This window comes from Lynx rufus, unplaced genomic scaffold (genome assembly GCF_022079265.1).
Source record: "Lynx rufus isolate CCGP_SWC_20201006 ecotype Redwood Valley unplaced genomic scaffold, mLynRuf1.p SCAF_2, whole genome shotgun sequence".
NCBI classification, from domain to species: Eukaryota; Metazoa; Chordata; class Mammalia; order Carnivora; family Felidae; genus Lynx; species Lynx rufus.
Window position 1 is genome coordinate 126,602,223 of NW_025814834.1, and position 20,318 is coordinate 126,622,540.

A 20,318-nucleotide genomic window follows, 5' to 3' on the forward strand; every position below is an offset into this window, starting at 1 on the left:
TGAGTCTGTCAAGTTCATTATCCTTTGCCCATCCACTTTGCAGCTTCCAAAATTTTATTGCTGTTTTCTCCTTTCCCATTCTGCCTTGTCCTTGTGGGTTTATGCCTTTGTAAACAATCCCTTTGCTGTACTTTTAGTGAGGTTTGGGGAGAGAGCAAAATTAGATGTGTGTGTTCAGTTCACCACTTTTACCAGGAAGTCCGGCCATTTACTTTTATTATTTAAAGAAAGACCTTTCCAGTTTCCTGCTGTGGCAAGGCCCCGGATACTGGTCAGCGGGCTGTGTGCGTTAGCAGAGAAAGGCTGCCATTTTTCCTGTCTTGATGGTCCATTGGTCACTGTTCCAGGCTCAACATCTCCCTGTCCTGAATCTACCCCTGTCAATCATGCTCCTTCCACTTGTCGTACTTCATCATCTTCCCTATTCCTGTGCCCCTGTCCCTCTTTCCACTTAGATGCCCTTGGGCCCTTGTCAAGATATCCAATCCATCAAGAAAAAAGAAAAAAAAAATCAATGTATTTTTTTTTTGTTTTTAATTGAGCACCTAGGTAGGCTCTATGGGTATGGGAATCAGATTTTCTGAGTCCAAATTGGAACTTTTGTTATTAAAGAAAACAAAAACAACCACATTAAAAAGGTTGTTGGGCAGATGCACTTTAAACACTAAAATTTTCACAGTTCAGGGAGCACCAGGAACAAATACCTGAGATCTGACCTGTCCCAGACAATCTGGGATGTCGTCATTGTGTAGGGGAGAAGTGAGAAAAACCTTTTTTCCTCCAGGATCATATGGTCCAGTTGGGTTGGGAAAATGGAAACCCTTCCAAAGATAATACCAGGTATTCTGACCACTGCCAAGTAAGTAACAGGAAGTGCCCCAGGGACCTTGAGAAAGGGTGATCCTGGATGTGAGGGGGCTGGTCAAAAAAGGGAAGACTTCCTGAAGACAGGTTTTAAGGATGGGCCCGGAAAACTGCCCATAGATGTCCAAGGCTGGTTCTATGGTGAAGAAGTTGGGAGCTGGCTTGAGGAAAGTACTGCTCTTGTCCTATTGTCAACTCTTTATCACCTTTCACCTCCACCAGTCACCTCTGCCATCTGACCGTATGGACATAATGGGAATTCCTCCTCAACTTTAAAACTTTGTCTCTTTTGGGATTAGGTTCAGCTATAAGTAGCAGAGGTTCAAAATAACTGTGACTTAAACATGAGGGTTATTTCTCTCTCAGCAAAAGGCCATAAGGATATAGTTTGGGACTGGTAGGGAGATTCTATTCTGTGAAGTCCTCAGCGATGCAGCTTCTTTCCAGCTCACTGTGATTCTCATCCTGGTGGACCAAGATGGAGATTAGAGCTTCAGCCATCACATCCCCATTCCAGGCAGCAGTAAGGATAGAAGAAAGAAGAAAGAGGAACAAAGGAGGATGGATCTTGTAAGGACCTCCCTTACAAGATGGGAGATTCCCAGAAGCTGCTATACGTCACTTTTGTTTCTGTCTGATAGGCCAGAACTTAGTCAAGTACAAAGTACATTGGGATCTATAGCTTTTATTCTGTGTGGTCAGTTGTTACTATAAAGAGGGGATACTGTGACAACTAGAGATCGTGGCTACACTGTCACCATGCATTGCTCTCAGTCCACATTTGGTCACTTGACCTATCTGTCCTTCTGTCATTGGTACATTTCTCCATCTATTCATTTTTTCTACGTGGCCATCATCACTCAGAATCGATGAAGGCAAGAAAACTAAAAGTCTGGTCTTCTTCTTGTGCAGTTGAAGAAGTGAAGGTATGAGAAGGGACAGGACGGGACTTGTCTAAGGTCAGTCACACTGTGGAATAACTACAGAATCATTATCAGATCACCAGGTCAAACATTTGTCGAAATTGAGTACCTAAGTGCTGATGGAGCAAGACAGAAACCAAGTGCCCCAAGCCAGTTAGCTAGGGATGTCTTCCAGGTGAGGTGAGGACCAGAATGAGTTTGGGGAAAGGGAAAGTCATCTAGAAGGGAGGAGAACGTTTATGACAGCAAATGGCTTAGATAGAGCCACAGAGTCGAGTTAGAGCATTTTGTTAGAGCCTGTGAGTTTGAACAAAATGGACGACATGTCAGCTACCACGAAAAATTAAACAGTGACTTGAGGTACAGGATGGCTGAGCATTGGCTGACTGGGGTTTGAACTGTACTCAGAACCTGGAATCAATAAAGAAATATGGCCATTTCAGGCATTTTAGGTTCAGCAGAACCTGGAATCTCTATCTGTGTCTGCCTCTCTACCCTTTATTTTTTTTTTTTAATTATTTTTTTTTTCAACGTTTATTTATTTTTGGGACAGAGAGAGACAGAGCATGAACGGGGGAGGGGCAGAGAGAGAGAGGGAGACACAGAATCGGAAACAGGCTCCAGGCTCTGAGCCATCAGCCCAGAGCCTGACGCGGGGCTCGAACTCACGGACCGCGAGATCGTGACCTGGCTGAAGTCGGACGCTTAACCGACTGCGCCACCCAGGCGCCCCTCTACCCTTTATTTTTGTCTCTGACTCTGTCTCAGTTTCCATCTCCCTGTTTCTGTGTCTTGTTTGTTTCCTCTCTAGCCTCTGGCAACAGCTTTAATGCCTAGAAAATATTTCCTGTAATCCCCTTAATAACATTGATGGGTTTCTCTGAACCCGAACAGATCTCCAATCTCCACACTTCTGAGGTTGGTGCTCCCTTAGCCTCTCTCCTATACTTTATGAAAAGAGTCCAGGCTGGTTTTTCCCTGGCCTGGGCGCCCAGAATGGTGGCAGACATGGAAAAAACTGGATTGTTGTCCCCCTCCTCCACAATGGGGCTTGGGAGACATGCTCACTCCATAGCTCCTATAGACTAAGAGCCTCTACTGCTCCCTTGAAATGTACCAGCTCCGAAATTTATGGTGAATTCCCTGTCCCTACTCCCAGAGGTAGCTGCCAAGGAGACAGGTTAAAAGCCTGTATTTATGGCAAGTGACACTTTCTGAACAAGATGTTGATTAAGGAGCATGTTGGGTTCTTCCTGTTCCGCAAGCTCCAGAGGCTGAGCAGTGAGTGTGAAGATTGTTCGTGGGTTGGGGCACCTACCACCTGCCTAAGCCTGGAGGCCCTCAGGGGCAGCTGGGATGAGGGGAACCTTTACAGTGCTGTGCTGGATGGAGTTCACTCACACTGGCTGACTGTTAAGTGTTCAGGAATGTTACAAGCCGGTGGTTACATGGTTGGTGTCTTGAAACTGGCCATGGTGGGAATATTTACACCACAGAAATGGGCAAATGCCATGAGTCAGGGTTGGTTTTTCTCCCCTGCTGGAAAACTGGTTTACCAACACTCCGCTGGGTTACCCTCACGTCGGGCACTTTGTGGGGACGATGGCAGCTGGGTGAGATCCTGGAGACTTTGCCAGGGTTCTGGCCAGACTGGAGGGATTTCTGATCTGGTTGGGGAGAACTGCTCCATCTGGGGGTGGGAGGCTGGTATTGGAAGAGGAGCCGAAAAGTAAATGAAAATAAACCTCAATGTGCCCAAGTGAGGCAGAGCTGATCTGCTCCAGAACCCAGGACAGCGGGCAAATGCATCACGATGACTCTGTTTCTTTACAGTGAAAAAAGTTACCTTGGACATACTTTGTAGTCAGCATATCCTTCTCTTGTTATCTCATCTACTACATCTTTGCTTCCTTAATGCTCATTTTCTTTGCAAAGGGGAAAAGTAGCTTTGTAATCACAAACCCCAATATATGGACGCCCAAACATGCGTTGACTAACATTTAATAGCAGGCTGACAGCCGTATAGCTACTGCCAACGTGCACAGTACCGCAAAGGGCGGACTCGTGTCCAGTTGTCAGCGTGAACCGGAATAAGAAAATACCTCACTTGTGAAGCAAATACTCAAATTGCATCTGGTTAACTAGGGCCTTTTGCAGGCTGAGGCCCCTGCCTGTGAGCATGAAGTGAAAGTCACTTCTGCACCCTCAACTGAATGTCTTGGCTTTAATTGAACATTAAGTCATAGGGGGCCTCTTGAGTTAACACTGGGCATTAAGATCAAGCACTGCAGACTATTTTCGATGTATAGCTATTACAGTGCACACTCAAACACACACAGAGAACATAGATCCTCACGGACGCATAGAGGGAAGCCTTGGAGAGTCAGTATAGGAGAGAGCCACCCAGAGCTACGAGTCTAACTACTGAAAACAGACCCAAGGAAAGTAATGTAATTGCCATTAACCAGAGCGAATGGCCCGGCTGATGGATGCCAGCAACGTGTGAAGGCTTGATAATCGTCTGTTCATCCCAGGATGGATGTGATGCTCTCTTTCCTCTGCAAAGTATTTATTTGTACGAGATTAGATTTGACTGGGGAATGCTTCTCCCTTTTCTAAATTATTAACATCTAATAAAAGGTTATAGCCAAATTCCCTGACAACCTCACATGTGGAAATAAAACCATCATTTTTATGCAGCTGCCATGTATTTTCCCTTCACGATCGAGGGAGACAAGAAAAAAGGAAAAAGAATTGGAGATGTTTTCAGTTCACAGGGGGTGTTTCTCTGTCCATTGACATTGCCCCTTGTTTTTTTTTTTTTTTCGGTGGGGGGGGGTTTGGTGGGAGGCTTTTAGTTTCCAGCCTTTGTCCACTTAATAATGCAGGGTTATGGCTCTTTCCCATCATTTATCCTCAGAGCTTGTCCCCACTTTCGGGCAGAGCTGCCGTTGTGGTTCATTCTGAAGGAGGGGCCTTTGGGTGGAGATGGGTTTGTGGTTTGGAGGCATTGTGTCAATCAGCCAGTCTGTCAGTCAGTCAACAAGTCTTTATTTATCTCAGTGGGTGCAGAACTGCCTATTGGGATGGTGAGGACACGTGGTCTTCCTGCCTGCAGTTTCTCCTCCTCACACCAGCCTACACACAACTGTCTCATTAACTCTTTCTCAGACACCGTTCTGATCCTGTTGAACTTTCGCTCAAACACTCTTGGTGGCTCCCCATTTCCTTGAGGGAAAAAATAAATCCAGCCTAGCCTACCATTCTGGGGAACCTGCACTTTAACCCATTGTCAAAGCTTTAACTTGCCTCCCATAAGCCTCTTTGTGACCCCACATGGAACTATGCACTGTTCCCATCTCTGTGCTTTTGCTTACTCTGGCCTTTTTCACCTGTTGTCTGTGTGTCCAGTTTCTTCTCATTCTTCCTGGACCGGCTCAACATTTGCCCCAGCCATGAGGAGTCTCCCCCACCTCTGCACTCTGACAGTACTTTATTCATACCTCTTTTCTGGTACATCAATTTTTACTTTGTCATCCAGCAATTCATGAGGAAGGAGGGAAGTGAGGAGCACAGAGTCTGGAACCAGACCCAGAATTCAAATCCCAGCTTTGCTCCTTGCCACCTATGTGAACTCTCTGAGTCTCAGTTTCTTCATATCCAAAATAAGAAGAATTATAACACCTATTTTGTGGATAACGGCAAATATTAAATGGCTTCAGTTAGATAAAGTGCATAGACTATGGTCTGGTACATAGTAAGTACCACAGAAGTATTAGCTGCCATTATTTGCAAAAAAAAAAAATTATATTATTTTACAATGGCTTGGAGTTCAGTAAGATTTATCTACAAGTGATGCAAGACTTTTTCTAACTCTAAAACCCTATAATAACAATGCAGACATATAGAATTTAACATTTACCCAGCATTCCCTCATCCATGATTCGATTCCACCAGTATTCATGGAGAGAGCCTTATATGCCAGGCAGAGTGTCTCACTTTAAATCTTGACATGACTATTATGTTCTCTATCTTCAAGCATGAAATACTGAAATTCAGTAAGGTTCAAGGACATCTTCAGGGAAACTCAGCTTGGATGGACCGGAGCCAGAGTCTTCTGACTTTCAACCATATCTAGTCTTTACTTCTGCCCTCTGTCTCTGATTCATTAAGAAGACCCACATTACTACTTTTGAGACATTCGGATCCCCAAGGGAAGGATTATAGAGCCACTGTGGTCAGCAAGGGCCTGCTGTGTCCTGAGAACCTGAGTCACATTCCATAAGCACAGACCCATGATCTCAGTTCTTACAGAGTGAAAATGTCAGACCCAGACAAAAGCAGGTAGGGAACTATGGTGGGCCATGTATGGGCAATCTGCTCTCCTTCAGATCACTGCCAGGAACATTGGAGGCCAGATTTTTCTGTTTCTTCCTCCCAGGTGGCAAAGGAATTCATAAACTCTAGGAGCAATAGCAGTCTTCACTAGGAGTCTAATGAAAATTAATTAGGAAGGCATATCTACCACAGAAATCCCCAAACAAAACAATGATGTATTGTCTAATCATGCATGTCAAAGCCAAATAGAAATGTTTTGGAATCGTTAGCAATTTTGGATGATCTGACCCATTCCTCTCCTCCACCTAGTTTAGAAATAGAACATGTGCTTTTCTAGATGTTTAGCCCTCAACTCCCAAATGCATTTACTTTCACCCCATAGGATGCCCCTCCCCAACCATTGTCCATCCAGGTGTTGGTTTGGGATGTCTCTATCTGGTACATGTACTCTACAGAGTGGCTTGTGTCAGTGGGCTTGATGCAGCATGGAAGTTCCTGGAAGACAGAGCCTGTATTCCTGTAATTCTTTTGGTAAGTGGCCCAGCACAGTGCCAAGTAAAGTGTGGGGCTTAAAGCTTTGATGGTGATGACAATTAGCATGTCTGTGTCTATAGCAAATTAAATTTTCTAAATTATTCAGTCCTGGACTCCTAAGGTTTTGATGATCTGGGTTTTTGTTCAGATCCCAGACTCATTAGTTGTGTGTCTCAGTCAGGGCCCTGGCAAGAAAACAGTGGGCACATTCAAAAGTCAATGAACAGGGTTGAAAGAAGGGGTATGTGCAGGTTTAAGGGGGAAACCACCCAGGAAGGGTGAAGCACCCTGAAGCTAGCAACAGCAGGGAAACTTCCATGCCCCCGGACCTGCAGGGACAAAGGAAAGGACTGATTATCAGAACCTGGAGAGGCCCCTAACTATCACTGAGAAGGGGGCCACCTGGCAGCACCTGTGCCTGGGGACAGAGAAACATAGTCACTGCCACACCATGACCAGAGAGCGAGGGAGCCAGGGGAATAAAAATCCTAGTTTCTCTCTTCCCCCACACTTTGTTTTCTGTCCATTTCTTCCCCTTGGCCCAACCTAATAGAAAGCTAGAGGGTAAGGGAGCCTACTCCTCCAGTCCCCAGAAGAAGGGTGAGGTGTGGATCTGGAGTGAGTGGGGGAAACAAATTGACACTGTGCAGTCTACCATGCAACCTTAGACAAGTCTCTTAAAAAATTCTTTGACTCGTAGTTTTTAATTTGTAGAATGTGGATAATTACTTCACCTAGCTGTAGGGTTGTTGAATGTAAGAATTATAAGACATCATGCAAGTGGATGGGGTTGTGATAATTTTTTTGAACTTGCTCTGCTGGCTTTTATTTCATTTGTATGGGTCCATTTGACCAGAGACAAGCCATGGGGTATGCATGCCCATAACAAAGAGAAGGCTCTAGCAAGGTGTACCCAGTGGGCCAGGGGTTATGAAAGGACCCAGGCCTTTTGGTGCTGCTGTCTCCAAAGAGTAGGACAGAAATTTAGAATTTGTTCTTGATTCATATTGAAGTAATCTTTTTTCTGCTGCAATTTATTCAGGTTTATGGAGCACATAAAGACCTACAAAGGCAGCCTTTTGATGTAGTTATGCAGCTATAAACTTATACAGCTGTAATAATTGCATTTTAATGATTTCTTTATATTGCCATAATTGGTAGAGTTAATGATCACGTCAACTGGATGAGGAAAAGAATGCTCCTTGCAGCCAATCCCCTTCTTATCCTCTCAGGCTCTCTAGAGCGTAGAGAAAGATAGATGTTTCCTGATTCCCCTCTATCCACAGCTAATGGACCCCTGACTGGTAATCACTGAACCTCCCAAGTTCTCCTTGGAAAGGCGTCCATTTGATACACATATTTAGTTTGTCCTTGTTTCATGAGCAAACTTCCTCACCTCTCTCTCCAATAGAAGCCAGGCTGTCACATTGTCTATTGCTCTTCCTGTTGCTGCCACAGTTTCTCTGCACAGTAGTTTTCCACTTCAGGCTTCATTACTGGAGAAAGATCTGGGAAATAAAAGGGTTTGGGGCTGGTGTGTGCACGTGTGCCTGTTATTTAATCATGCCCCAAGTGCTAAGAAAAAAGTCCCTCTGAGATCAGAGCTGGATGAAAGATCTTGATTTTCGCTGGAGGGGAGAGGGGGAGCTAAAAATCAGCTTGACTGAAAATTCTCATAAAATTTGCAAAATCCTGAAACTGAAAAGTTCTGCAATGCAGAGGCACTCCCATGCAATGTAAACAGGGTCAGGTTGGGCCTCTTGGAGCTGGGCTGAGGTGGGGGCCACTGTCAGTCAAGCTAATGTTGGGCTTGGGATGGGGGCGGAGGGAACTGACCCTCAAAATAGAGATCGCTTTGGGCAAGACTAGAAAATAAATAATCCCCTTCCTCCCACCTTTCCCATCTGCTTCTGGCAAAGAGAGGAAAAGGAAGCCAGTTAACCGCCTCCCTGGTTTGACGTGCAGTGCTGAAATTCTGGACAGCTCCCCCGGGGCGGGTTGTGGGGGGGGTGGCAGTCAACTTGATTATTGGTGAAAGTGATGATGGTGGTGGTGGGGTCAGTAAGCGGGGTCACAAAAGAGGCTGTGAGTAGGAAGTGAGGGGTGGGTATTTTGAGCAGAGCATAACCAAAGCTAGTTGATGGTCAATAAATAACTATTGATTGACTTGATCATTTAAATTGGTTTTGCAATGAGTCAGTGCCAGCAGACTTCCTCATTTCCTTATGTTTTGTTGAGGCTAATCTGGAAAGGAGATTTCATGCTCTGAGCACTCACCAACCAATGGTGCAGAGTGGAATCAAGGGAACAGTCAGTGTGGCTGGGAGGCCAGCCTGGTATGAAACCTTTGCCATATCAGTTTTATAAAATGGTTAGTCCTCATGAGAATGCCTGAGAGGTGGCTGCAAACTGGCTCTGGATAGGGAGAGCATCTCTCCCATTCCAGGAACTATCCATACAAAGAACTTATTTCTGTATCCCCCCAGAGATATGAAAGTAAAAAATTCCTCCAGGTGGATTTGCCTCTGGCCTCCAACTTTGAATTGCGCTAGAGGAAAGAAGAATAGAATAAAGAAAAGACTCTTGTGATGAGCATCTTGGCCTCAGTTTGAGTTTGAATAATTTGTTCCTAGAAGTATAACTTAGGAAGGCTCCTCTCTTCCACTTTTCACTCTGGAACTATCTCCTCCTTTACTCCACCTGAAATAACATCTGAAGACATTAGGGCCAATGTGCACCTTTAGAAAGTTAGCACTTCATGACTACAGGATTACCAGGAAATACTATACCTTGGTGTGAATTGATGCAATCAGTATTTTAAAATTTTGACAGTGAGGTGACATCAGTGGTGTTGGAAGAGGAAGAAGATGATGTAGGCAAATGGGAAGGATGGCAAAATTTTGTAGCCTTAGAGCACTGGTCTTGGGAGGAAATCTTAGATGAGGATTTTTTTTCTCTTGAGGATAAGGAGAAGAGTGCCAGGGGTTGAGGGAACTAAAGAGATGCTTCATCGACTTTGGCAATTTTCGTCATTCCAGATCTGGTCAGTGGTAGACTCTTTTCCTTAAGTGAACTCTGGTCTCTTTCTTACTCTTCATATGACCCATATTTCATTCTGATTTGTCAGTAGGAAGACCCATCCTATATGATATGGCAATATAACCTAGAGTTAGAGTGCAGTTAGAGGGTTTTAGGTTACATATGTGGACAACTGATTGACCATAAAACAAATGACACTGTGGTGTTGAGATTTATGGGTTTCACAAAAATCTGTGAAGAAGACAGGAGATGAGGAATCTTAGACTCATGGAAAGGTGCTGACTATCTTGTGGACACTCAGTGCCTAAGTGGTAGAGCCAGGAACTTGGATACTCAGTGCTTTCCTACATCACAGTGCCAATAGTTGAGATGGAAATATCTCTCTTATTGAACATCTTTCAGTATAATCTTGCTTATCAGGGTGATGAACAAAGTGGCTTTGGAAGGGTTTGGTCTTTATGTTGTTAATTATTCAAGGCAATATACTCAGAAGGGTTCAGGATTCTGAGAATGTAATTGTTGAACATCCCCAAGAACCCCACAGATTACAGTTGTTTTGACACTCAGGTTCTTTCCAGTCCAGAACTGTAGCCATTTGGCAACTTCTTCAAGTGTGCATGACTGAGAATCAATGGTGATGAAGTTCCTTCCATTATATCTCTTTCACTTTGTAGAGACTCAGGCATAATAAATGTGGTGGAAATGCCTGCCAGATGAAAATTAGGACTACTTGCCACTAATACACCTTCTTCCCTTAATCTCTGCAAATATAGGAAGAGATCCAAAAAGAAAGTGAAATAGTGGGTGACTCAATTCAAATTCAAACTTGACAAAGTCTCCCTCTGTTTGTGTGCTTTTCAAGCTGCTGGTTCTCTTTTGACTTGTCTTGTGGTTGTACAGCTATTTTAAACCTCTGGTCATTCTTACAGGTCTCTTGGAATCATCTTTTTAGTAGTTCTCTTGAAATGTACTCCTTGATTTTCACAAAATCAAAATATCCTCATTAGATCTTGAAGATCCATCCATCCTTTCATCAACCCAATCACACCACCATTCATCTATCTAATCAAGTATCTATCCATCTGCCCATCCAACAAATAGTACTCACTCAGAAAACCACTGTATCAGGTGCTGTGGGAGATCCAAAGATAAATAAAATACAGTCTCTGTATTATTTAGGGTTCAAGCTTAAAAGTAGAAAGAGCATCTTAAATATTTATAATTCAGAGAGTTTAGTGTAAAATTGATGATAGTAGAATTAGAAAGCCAAACAGGAGATGGTATGACAACACATTAGTTAGCAACACTTAGGATATACTACTATCCCTAGGCTGGGGAAAAGGAGTGTGAGATGTTACCAGAGCCCAGGGATTGGGTCACCAGTAGGAAGCTAGAACCATGGTGGATATATTCAGTGGGAGCTGGAACCAGGGTGGATGTGTCTAGCAGGAGCTAGAGTTGTGGAAGAGTCACAGTTGTGGCAGAGATACTACCTGAGGCAAAGAAGAAGATGTAGAATTGCCCTGGCTTTTCTGTTTCTCTTGTCCTCTACTCTCCATTGGCTGAATCCAGCCAGAAGCCTGGGGGGTGCAGCCTGCCGGGGCCAATTTCCCTGTCCTTACCACAATACAGAACAGAGCAAAGGAAGGGCAAGGAATGGATCTGAGGGTAAATGGGTGCAGTACCAGCACAGCCCCAGTACTGGGGGTGGGAAAGGAGAGTCCAAGATCTAGTTCACTCAGACCCTAGTAAAATCTCTGATTTTAGAATGGCTTTAGAAAGGAAACTGGAACTTTGGTAAAATATCCTAATGATCCTTTTAGGAATCTAGTAAAAGACTGGATGCTTTTCCAACATGACTGCCCTCTGGAAGGTCTGTTCTTAGGGACAGTTGGGTTAAATGTAAATACATCATCATGGTGCCTCTTTGACCAGTAAATGGTTGTTTATGATGTTTGATCATCAGTTCCTGCTCCAGGCTTCATTCATTCCCCATTCCAATCAAATCAAATCAGTCATGCTCTTTCACATCATCTTGCCTTGGCTGGAGCTGTTTCCTCTGCCTGAAGAGTTCTCTTTCCTACTTGGAGAATTTATACTCCTCCTCTGATAATCAGCTCAAATGTCACATCTTCTGTGAAGACACCTTGTGTCCTGTCTATCTGCCTCCTCAGCACTTTCTTCATATATCCCTTATTGCACTCAGAATAATGTGTATTGGTGGTTAGTTGTTTGTATGTCTATCTCTTCCGTTAGTCAATAATTCATGGGTTACAGGGGCCACATCTTCATTACTGTCTGTTCCCACACAAGTATAGCACAACCTTTGGCACAAAGTAACCAATAAATATTAGTTAAGAGATTGAATGTGTTATTGCACATTACAAAAGCATATAGATAGATAAATAAAACACCTGTTCTCTGAAAGCCTCAACCTCCTGCACGTCCCCCAGGGATGATAGTTATCAGTTATTGAAGTGGCTGGGGTGGTTGACCAACTGAATTTCCAGTCCTGACTTTTCTAGGCCTGAGGCCATAGATATCCCTTTAGAAAGAAGTCCCTAGAGGAGTTGAGTCTGAGGGCTGTGAACAGCTACTAGAACTTTTATTTTTTGATGTTTTATAAATGTGTCTTCTCAGCCCAACCCAACCCAACACGACTAGGCAGAGCTCTTTTCTGTTTTGAACAACTCAGACAGCTTTTACAGCTTGATCATTTGAGTGAATTTCTAGATGTGGAAAACAGGATCTTTTCTCCCTTTCTGCTTCATTTTTCATCCTTCTGCCAAGTGAAAGACCTCTGCCCTGCACCTAGCCATGTGTAGGTCTTTGAGGTCTTGGCCTGGTCTAGGGATGGAGCACTATCAGTTTGTTTCTTTCAGGGCACCTGACCCTCTTTCTTAGCTCACTTCCCATCTTTCTGAGCTTATTGACCAACTCAGGCTACTCCATGGCTCCCATGACCAAGGGGGCAATGGGTCTAGATAGGAACTTCCTGTTGTTCAGGTAAAATGATAGTATCAACAAGAGCTAATCTCCTTCTCCTAAGTGTGCCAATCTTTTTATTTTCTTTTTCAACTTTAATATTTTCCAAGGTAGTTCTGTAGGCTAGAAGGTAACCATCAACTCCTCTATGGTGGCGGATAGAGGCCAGGATAGATAAAGGCCAGAAAATGGGGCCAGGATAGATAAAAGTCACCATTGGAGGTAGTGGGCAGAATCAGAAGTTGAGGTGAGGATTCTGAGTCCCAGACCTGGATACCACCTGAGCCTGTGGAGGAGGTAAAAAAAAAGTAGCCAGGATGGTCTCAGGCTCCATCAGGTAAGAAGCTGAGGCCTACACATGAGACTGGTGAGGACATCTAATGTCAGCTGATGACAGTGGGGGGCTATGGTCCCCTCTGGGGTTTCTGCTCAACTCCCTCCCCACTTCCTCTTGTCTGCTGGTGAGAGATGGAGATGAGCAGTGAAGGAAACATTTTCCTTGGGACCAACAGCAGGATTTCTCTGAATCTTGGTCTCATTTGCTTTTGTGGCCTTGAGCAAATTACTTAATCTATCTGAAAGTTGGATTTCTCACCTGTAAACAGAGAAAATTTCTGCCTAAAGGCTGTCTTGAGGATTAAATGAGATGGGGAGATTAGCCATGTGCTTGGCACATAGCAGATACCCAATTGAGTGTATTTATGACTATAAAGATTCTTATTACACAGGCTCACTCCCTCTTACTTATCCCTCGCCTGGCTCTCAGCTTTGGGGCTGGGCTGTTCTCTTGGTCATCCCAGACCTCTCAGAGGAAGGACAGGCTCCAGCTGTAGAAAAGCTTGCAGCCTCTGAGCTCAAAACCATAGGTTTCTTCCTGTATGTTCTATCTCAGCTCCTTTCTTGTGTGTTCCCACTTCCCATGTGCAGGGAGATCACTTGGAAAGAGGTTAGAAGGAGGAGGTCTCAGGGGTGAAGGGGGGACAGATGGGCTCTGTGAACAGTGGCAAGTGAAGGAAAAGGGCTGGTCTAATCAAAAGCAATGAGAATCCCAGGATCACTCTTTGAAAATCACTGTGTGTATGGGGTAGGGAGTAAGAGGGGGTTGGCAGTGCTGAAGGTACTACACAGTATTTCCCAGTTAACTTGGATCCAGCAGTTGCACTACTAGGTATTTAGTAAAAGAATAAAAAAATACTAATTCAAAGGGATACATGCACACTGATGTTTTTAGCAGCATTATCTATAATAGTCAAAATATGGAAACAGTCCAAGGGTCCATTTACTGATGAATGGATACATAAGATGTGATGTGTGTACACACACACACACACACACACACACACACACACACTGGAACATTACTCAGCCATAAAAAATGAAATCTTGCCATTTGCAACAATGTGGATGGAGCTAGAGAGTATTATGCTAGGTGAAGTCAGTCCGAGAAAGACAAATATCATATGATTTTACTTAAATGTGGAATGTAAGAAACAAAACAGATGAACATATGGGAAGAAAAAAAAGAGAGAGAGAGGCAAACCAAGAAATAGACTCTTAACTATAGAGAACAAACTGATGGTAACCGGAGGGGAGGTGGGTGGGGGGAATGGGTTACATAGGTGATAAGAATTAAGGAGGGCACTTGTCATGATGAGCACAGGGTGATGTATGGAAGTGTTGACTCACTATACTGTACAGCCGAGACTAATACTACCCTGTCTGTTAACTATACTGGAATTTAAATAAAAACTTGTCCATATCTAATCTTTCTGCGCAGCATGAAGCACTGGACTTAATATTAGAACCTCTTCTCCTCACACCATCCTAGGTCCAGGGCTGGCCAATCAGTTCTGCTCCTAATGTCATGAATTCCTCTCCCTTAGTTTTGATAGGAATCTACCTCGCACTCTAATATTTTCCAAGAGTACTTGCCCTGCCAAGTGTCTGGTTCCTGGTAGGATCCCAGGCACTGGCCCATGGTCACTATCTCACACTGGGGTCTTCAAGGTGGCCCTAGTTGTTTTTCCTTCATGCAATTTCCTGGATTGAGCTGGAGGCTCACTTCTCTCTGTCACACCCTTTGTACCAATACCCCTCTTTGCTTTTGTTCCTGGGGTGGCTGGAGCTGAGCTTTGCTACCGAGCAGGGCTGGCCTTCACCGCTGTCTGAGAAGATTGGATCTGGCTGCTTACAGACATTTCCAGGCCACTTGATGAATGGGTCCATGTAAATGGGGGTGGCAAATGGCTGGCAGGGAGGGTGGGAAGGAGACAGAGGCCAACTCCTTGTCCTCACTGAAAGGTTTGGAAATTTCTGCAGACATGGATTCTCCTCCTATTTCTATTCTGATCCTCAACTTCCCTTTCTCACTATCATTTCCTCTTCCCTCCTCCACTTTCAGCAATGACTTGGTGGCTCTCAAAACAACAACTATCTTCAGGGATGCCTGCAGCTAGAGGAGACCTGCTTCTTATGAGCTCTGGAGTATGCCCTGGCAGGTGAGTGCAGATTCTGGTGAGCCAGGATACCCCTAACCTGAGGCTTGGACTTGGATGCCAGCCAGGGTCAGGGGAAATGGCAGGGTTGCCTCGGAAAGGGCTGGGGAGCTGCACGTTTGCAAGCTGAGGGATCATGTTCCAGGGAGCTGGCACACTGGTCCGCTGGGAATGTCTGAAGACAGAGGTTTCAGGTTTGGGGCTGTATTTATACTGGCAATAGATATGGGTGTGTGAAGTCACAGGCCGGCCCATTACATGACGGTGTCCACAGTCCCCCAACATCATACTGCTCAGATATACTAATATCCTCTGTCTTTTCTAATGCAGCATATTTCACTGACATGGATATTCAGCAGGTGATTGGAACTCACCTGTTGGTCTATATCACTCTAGAAAGATCCAGGTTTATTAAGCTATTTCTGAAAACATTGGACCCCTTTCTTCATTGTGCCCTCCAAATTTGTGTTACTTTAACCAGAACGACCGCCCATAGGAAGCTTCCATTAAATTTGATTTGAAATTTGAAATTCCATCCAGGATTATAAATTTGAGTCTGTGAGCAAGAGCCTCCAATGAACTTGCATCTCTCCCAGTAATCTAGAAGGTCTAGGCCCACGAAGGAAGGCAGAGTGCAATAGGGCAAGAATGTGGATCCTCCTGGGCTCAGACTTTCTTTGGTCTGGGCTGCTCTTAATAGTCCAGGACTTGAGCCGCGTTTTAGAACACAGTGTGGGCCTGCAGACTTGGGCAGACCCTGGGCTATACCTATCCATGGGATAGGGCAGGTCTGGGGGAAAGAGAGCCATGGTCCAGGCATAAAGAGTCAGCATGGGCAATGGCATGAGGCCAGGGAGGAGGCAGGTATGGTGAGAGGCATCCTGACAGGTGGGCTTGGCAGGCAAACAAGGAGTCCAGCTCATGTGATTCTTGAAGACCAGGTGAACATGCTATTGTCATGAAGTACATTTGCTCCATGCTGGGTTTTTTTTTTTAAATGATATTTATTTATTTATAATAATCTTATCTCATAGGCGATCTCATATGACTTTATTGAGCAGATATTGCTAAAATTATTCTTGAGCTTTCAATCATCAATGTAAAATATGTAAAATGAACAATATAGAGTAGGGCCGCAAAACTCCTATAAATTAGATATGCTGAACCAGAACTCTACTTGTCTAAGCTTTTAATTTTGATATAATTTCACACTTACAGAAAAGTTGTTACCTTTTTGCCTCATTTGCTTTATTATGCAATCAGGTCCTTGTGAAAGAGGGAGTAACACTGCAGCCATCAAGCTTCAGGAAGGGGTCCAGTCTCAAGGGGATACCCAACCAGAGGCAAGGTGGCCCTGGAGAGATGGGGGACAGGGTCGGTTAACCAAGCCTCAGAGAACATGCTGAACTGGCCACTGAGGTGATTTTCCAGAGGGACTGGGCTACTTAAAGCCCAGTTTGGCCACTTTTGTTGTGTCATCTTAGGTCAACTGCTGAGTCCCTATGAGCCACTCTTTCTTCCTTGGCAAATGGGGAGGTTCACATCTACTTTCGTAGGTTTCTTATGAGGCTGGGAAGAGGTTTTGTGTGAAAAGTATTTCATAGGGCCTGGCACATAGTGCCCAGTAAGTGGCAATTATTAGTAATCATGCTGCTGATGATTAGAGGAATAAAAAGAGTATCTCCTGAGGTGGAGGTTTGGAGCCAGAGGCCTGGCCCAGCTCGACTCCCCAGGTGAGGCTGGCTGGCTGGGCCTGTAGGGGCAGGGAGGGAGTGTGCGGGCCTGCATCCCAGGCGGGACTTGGGCATCATCGGGGTGCTGCTGGCATGGAGAGGACCGCGTGAGGGATTCTTCTGCATGAGAACCCAGGTTCCTCTGGCAAAACTCCAGGGGTTGGGCATCTTGGGTAAGGAAAGATTAAAACCGACAGCCGTAGGATGCCCCTCCCTTGGCCCGAGGAAGTATGAATGGAATATTTGAGATGCTGGAAGCCCTCCTACAGGGTAAGTTCAAAGAACGGAAAGTGTCTCACTTCTCTGAGGATTCCAAACAGACTTTGCAAAAATGTAATTAAGTTCCAAGTCCCTGGAAATCAATCATGCTCCCAGGAACTAATACCTTGGCTTGTTGATTAGAAATGAGGGGAGCCAGGGGCAATTACTCTCTGACGAGGGAATTTCTTCACTCAGAGATCCAAGGGCTCAGAGAGCCAAGGCCAGGGAGCTGGGGGCTGGGGAGGGGTAGGGGTGAGAAGTAGCTTCTGGTAGCTGCTGCTAATTACACATGACCTGTTTCCTTGGGCTGAAGTTCTCCATTGGCTATAAAGTCCACCTCCTGATCTGCACTTGACTCTTCAGGAGCTGCTCTTCATACTGGGGGAAACTGAGCAGAAAAGATGACTGGAACCCAGGGCTCAATGAAGCCATCAGTCATGTTTTAGTTCATTTTCCTATTGTCAGGCAGAGTGAGAGCAAGTGGGAAGATGGGACACCTGGTTAGCCACCCCTGCACAGAGACTCCATCCTACCCAGCCCTGCCCTGGGCACTGCACAAGGTGCTGGCTCCTGGGTCTTAATGAACCTCTGGAAGGAGGCAACACTGAACAGGAAGTCAGGAGCCCTCGGGCCCAGCCAGAGTTCTGCCTGTCACCAGTCCCGTGACTGGAGCAGTGGGCCCTCTGGCCTCAGTTTAGCACCTGTAGAATTGGACTTCACTCTGTGAGGACCCTTCCATCTTGGATGCTTCCAGCTGCGTGGGAAGGGAGGGAGGGCAGCCTCGTGGGTGGGAGGCAGGGTGAATGCAGGGAGAAAAGGAGGAGATGGAGCACAAGGAGGTGGTTTAAATGCAGAAGGGATGATGGATGGCGGTTGAGGATGACGCACAGGCTCAGAAAACAGCCTGCTGACAAAGCAATGCTGGCTCTGCCCCTGAGAATCATGGAGCGCTTCGAGGACTGTGGGGGAGGGGGTGATTCAGACCTGCCTGGCTTTGCCCAAGCTAGACAACGAGGCCCAATGGCCAGTCCCAGCCCCAGTTCTCACTCCACACCCAGCCGAGCCCACGGACCCTGGCATGCTAAGGGGGCGAGGGTGGAGGAAAGTGGGAGCAGTCAGAAGCTCTTTCAGGAGCACCTGTCTCAGTGTCCTTCCCTTCATGTGGGCTCCAGACCCCAAGCCCCCTGAGTGCCGGTGAGTGGCCAGCTGCAGGGCCACCCAAGGCAGGGAGGGGCTGGTGGTCAGAGGTGATGCTGGGTCCCCAGCATCAGTGAAGCCTCTGCCTGTGAGCTGGAGGTCTTCTGCTCTCCAGAGCCTGGGAACAGGGAGGGAAGGCAGGAGCCCTGAGCACATGTGAGAAGGCACCTGGAGACACGTCAAAGCTCTTGCTGTAAAAATGTAGAAAGAAAATCATTACTTCTACTTTCATGGCTGTCATTTCCAGCCCAGACTTCTGAGCCCTTGTCTCTCAGTTGAGCTGGATGGCCCCGGCCCACCAGGCAGGACGCAGAGGAGAGCAGCCCCCACCTCTGATAGTTCTCTTTCAGGAGGTTCCCACAAAACTCTTGGCTAGAAGTGCTTCCTTTCACATGTCAAGCAGCTGTGTGTGTCTTGCCAGAACAGCTGGCCCAGAGGAGCGACTTTGGAATCATGAGGACTTTGGTTCGAATCCCAGATCACCTGCTTATTAGGTGAGTGACTTCAAGCTGGAGACTCATTTCCTCATCTGTAAAATGGGGGCAGAAGTAAAGATCCTCATAAAGCCTGTGAGAATAAAAGGGATCGTCCATGTAAAGAGCTTTGCACAGCACCTAGTAGCTGTTACTCCTATATTATTATTATTATTAATATTAAGTTCCTGGCAGAACCAGGCCTAGAATCCAGGTCACCTTACTGTAGGACAAGGGTCATCCTGAAACTTCACCTTGACCACATTGAATTGCTTTGGGTTCCTTGACCTATTTGGGGTTCTTCTGAGGCTAACACGAACTCTGCAAATTTGGGCTCCGGAACAGCTCTCCTGCTGTCTGTTCTCATCTGTCTGCTTTGGCGGGCCTGTACTCCCTGCTTCCGTTTCCTTCTTCTCGGACCCAAACCTGAATGGGCGGAAGGTCTCCCTATGTCCCTTGTCTCAAAGAGCAGCTCCAGGAGGAAGCCTGTGCTTCCCTCCCGACACACCGGGCCTCTCCCCTGACCTGGGGTTTGGACTGCGCCATCGAGGGCTGTTTGCTTTCCCAAGCCCAGCTGCTAATGGCTAATTTTCCATGAATCATAATCGCTTTACCCCATTAGGCAGGATAATTAAGATTGGATGGTGGGCCTGTTTACTCAGCACACAGAGGAGCTGACAGCTGTCCTGGGCTCTCCCCCAGTGCCCATCCACGGCTTCAGCTGCCTCCTCCCCTGACACCTGGGTCATCCTCACTCGGGGGCTCAGAAGGGTCGCACACTGTCCACAGCCCCTGGGTGGGGTCCTTCAGTGAATCCCACAGGGTGTTATGGAACACCAGTTGCAGATTTGCCACCCAGCTTGCCGAGAGTTGGTCGTAGCTAACATCTTACTAGTATTCATGTGCGTCCATCGAATGCTTCCTGTGTGCCAGGCTCTGTACTAAACACCCTGCATGGAATCCTCACAACAGCCTCACCACGTGGCTGCCATTATTAACCCCAATTTACAGATGAGAAAACAGAGGCCGTGAGAGGTTAACAAAGTGCTCGAAGTCACAACGAGTAGGAGACAGAGCCAGGGTTTGAATTCCGCAGTCTGACTCCAGAGCCTGTGCTCTTTACCACCTGTCCCTCGTCTGTGTGTGGAAAGGACGCAAACTCCAACCGTCTTCCTTCTTTCCCACTTCCTTCTCCACTCTCCTGCATTGTGTTTTTATTTAGAAATACCCAGGCAGCTCCCGCATTGCAGGGCACGGCGCTGAAACCTTGGTAGTTCCGCAATTAACAGAAGGTTATAGATCCCCCAGCTCTCTGGCAATACCCTGAAGACGATTAAATGCACAAAACCAAAAACGTTGAGGGAAAATAATCCTGCATTATGAAACCAGATAGAAATCATTGGAGGTATCTGTTGTTTTTGGATTATCCAGGAGTGTGGATAATCAAGAGTTGGCTGTATTTTTATGCACAATTTA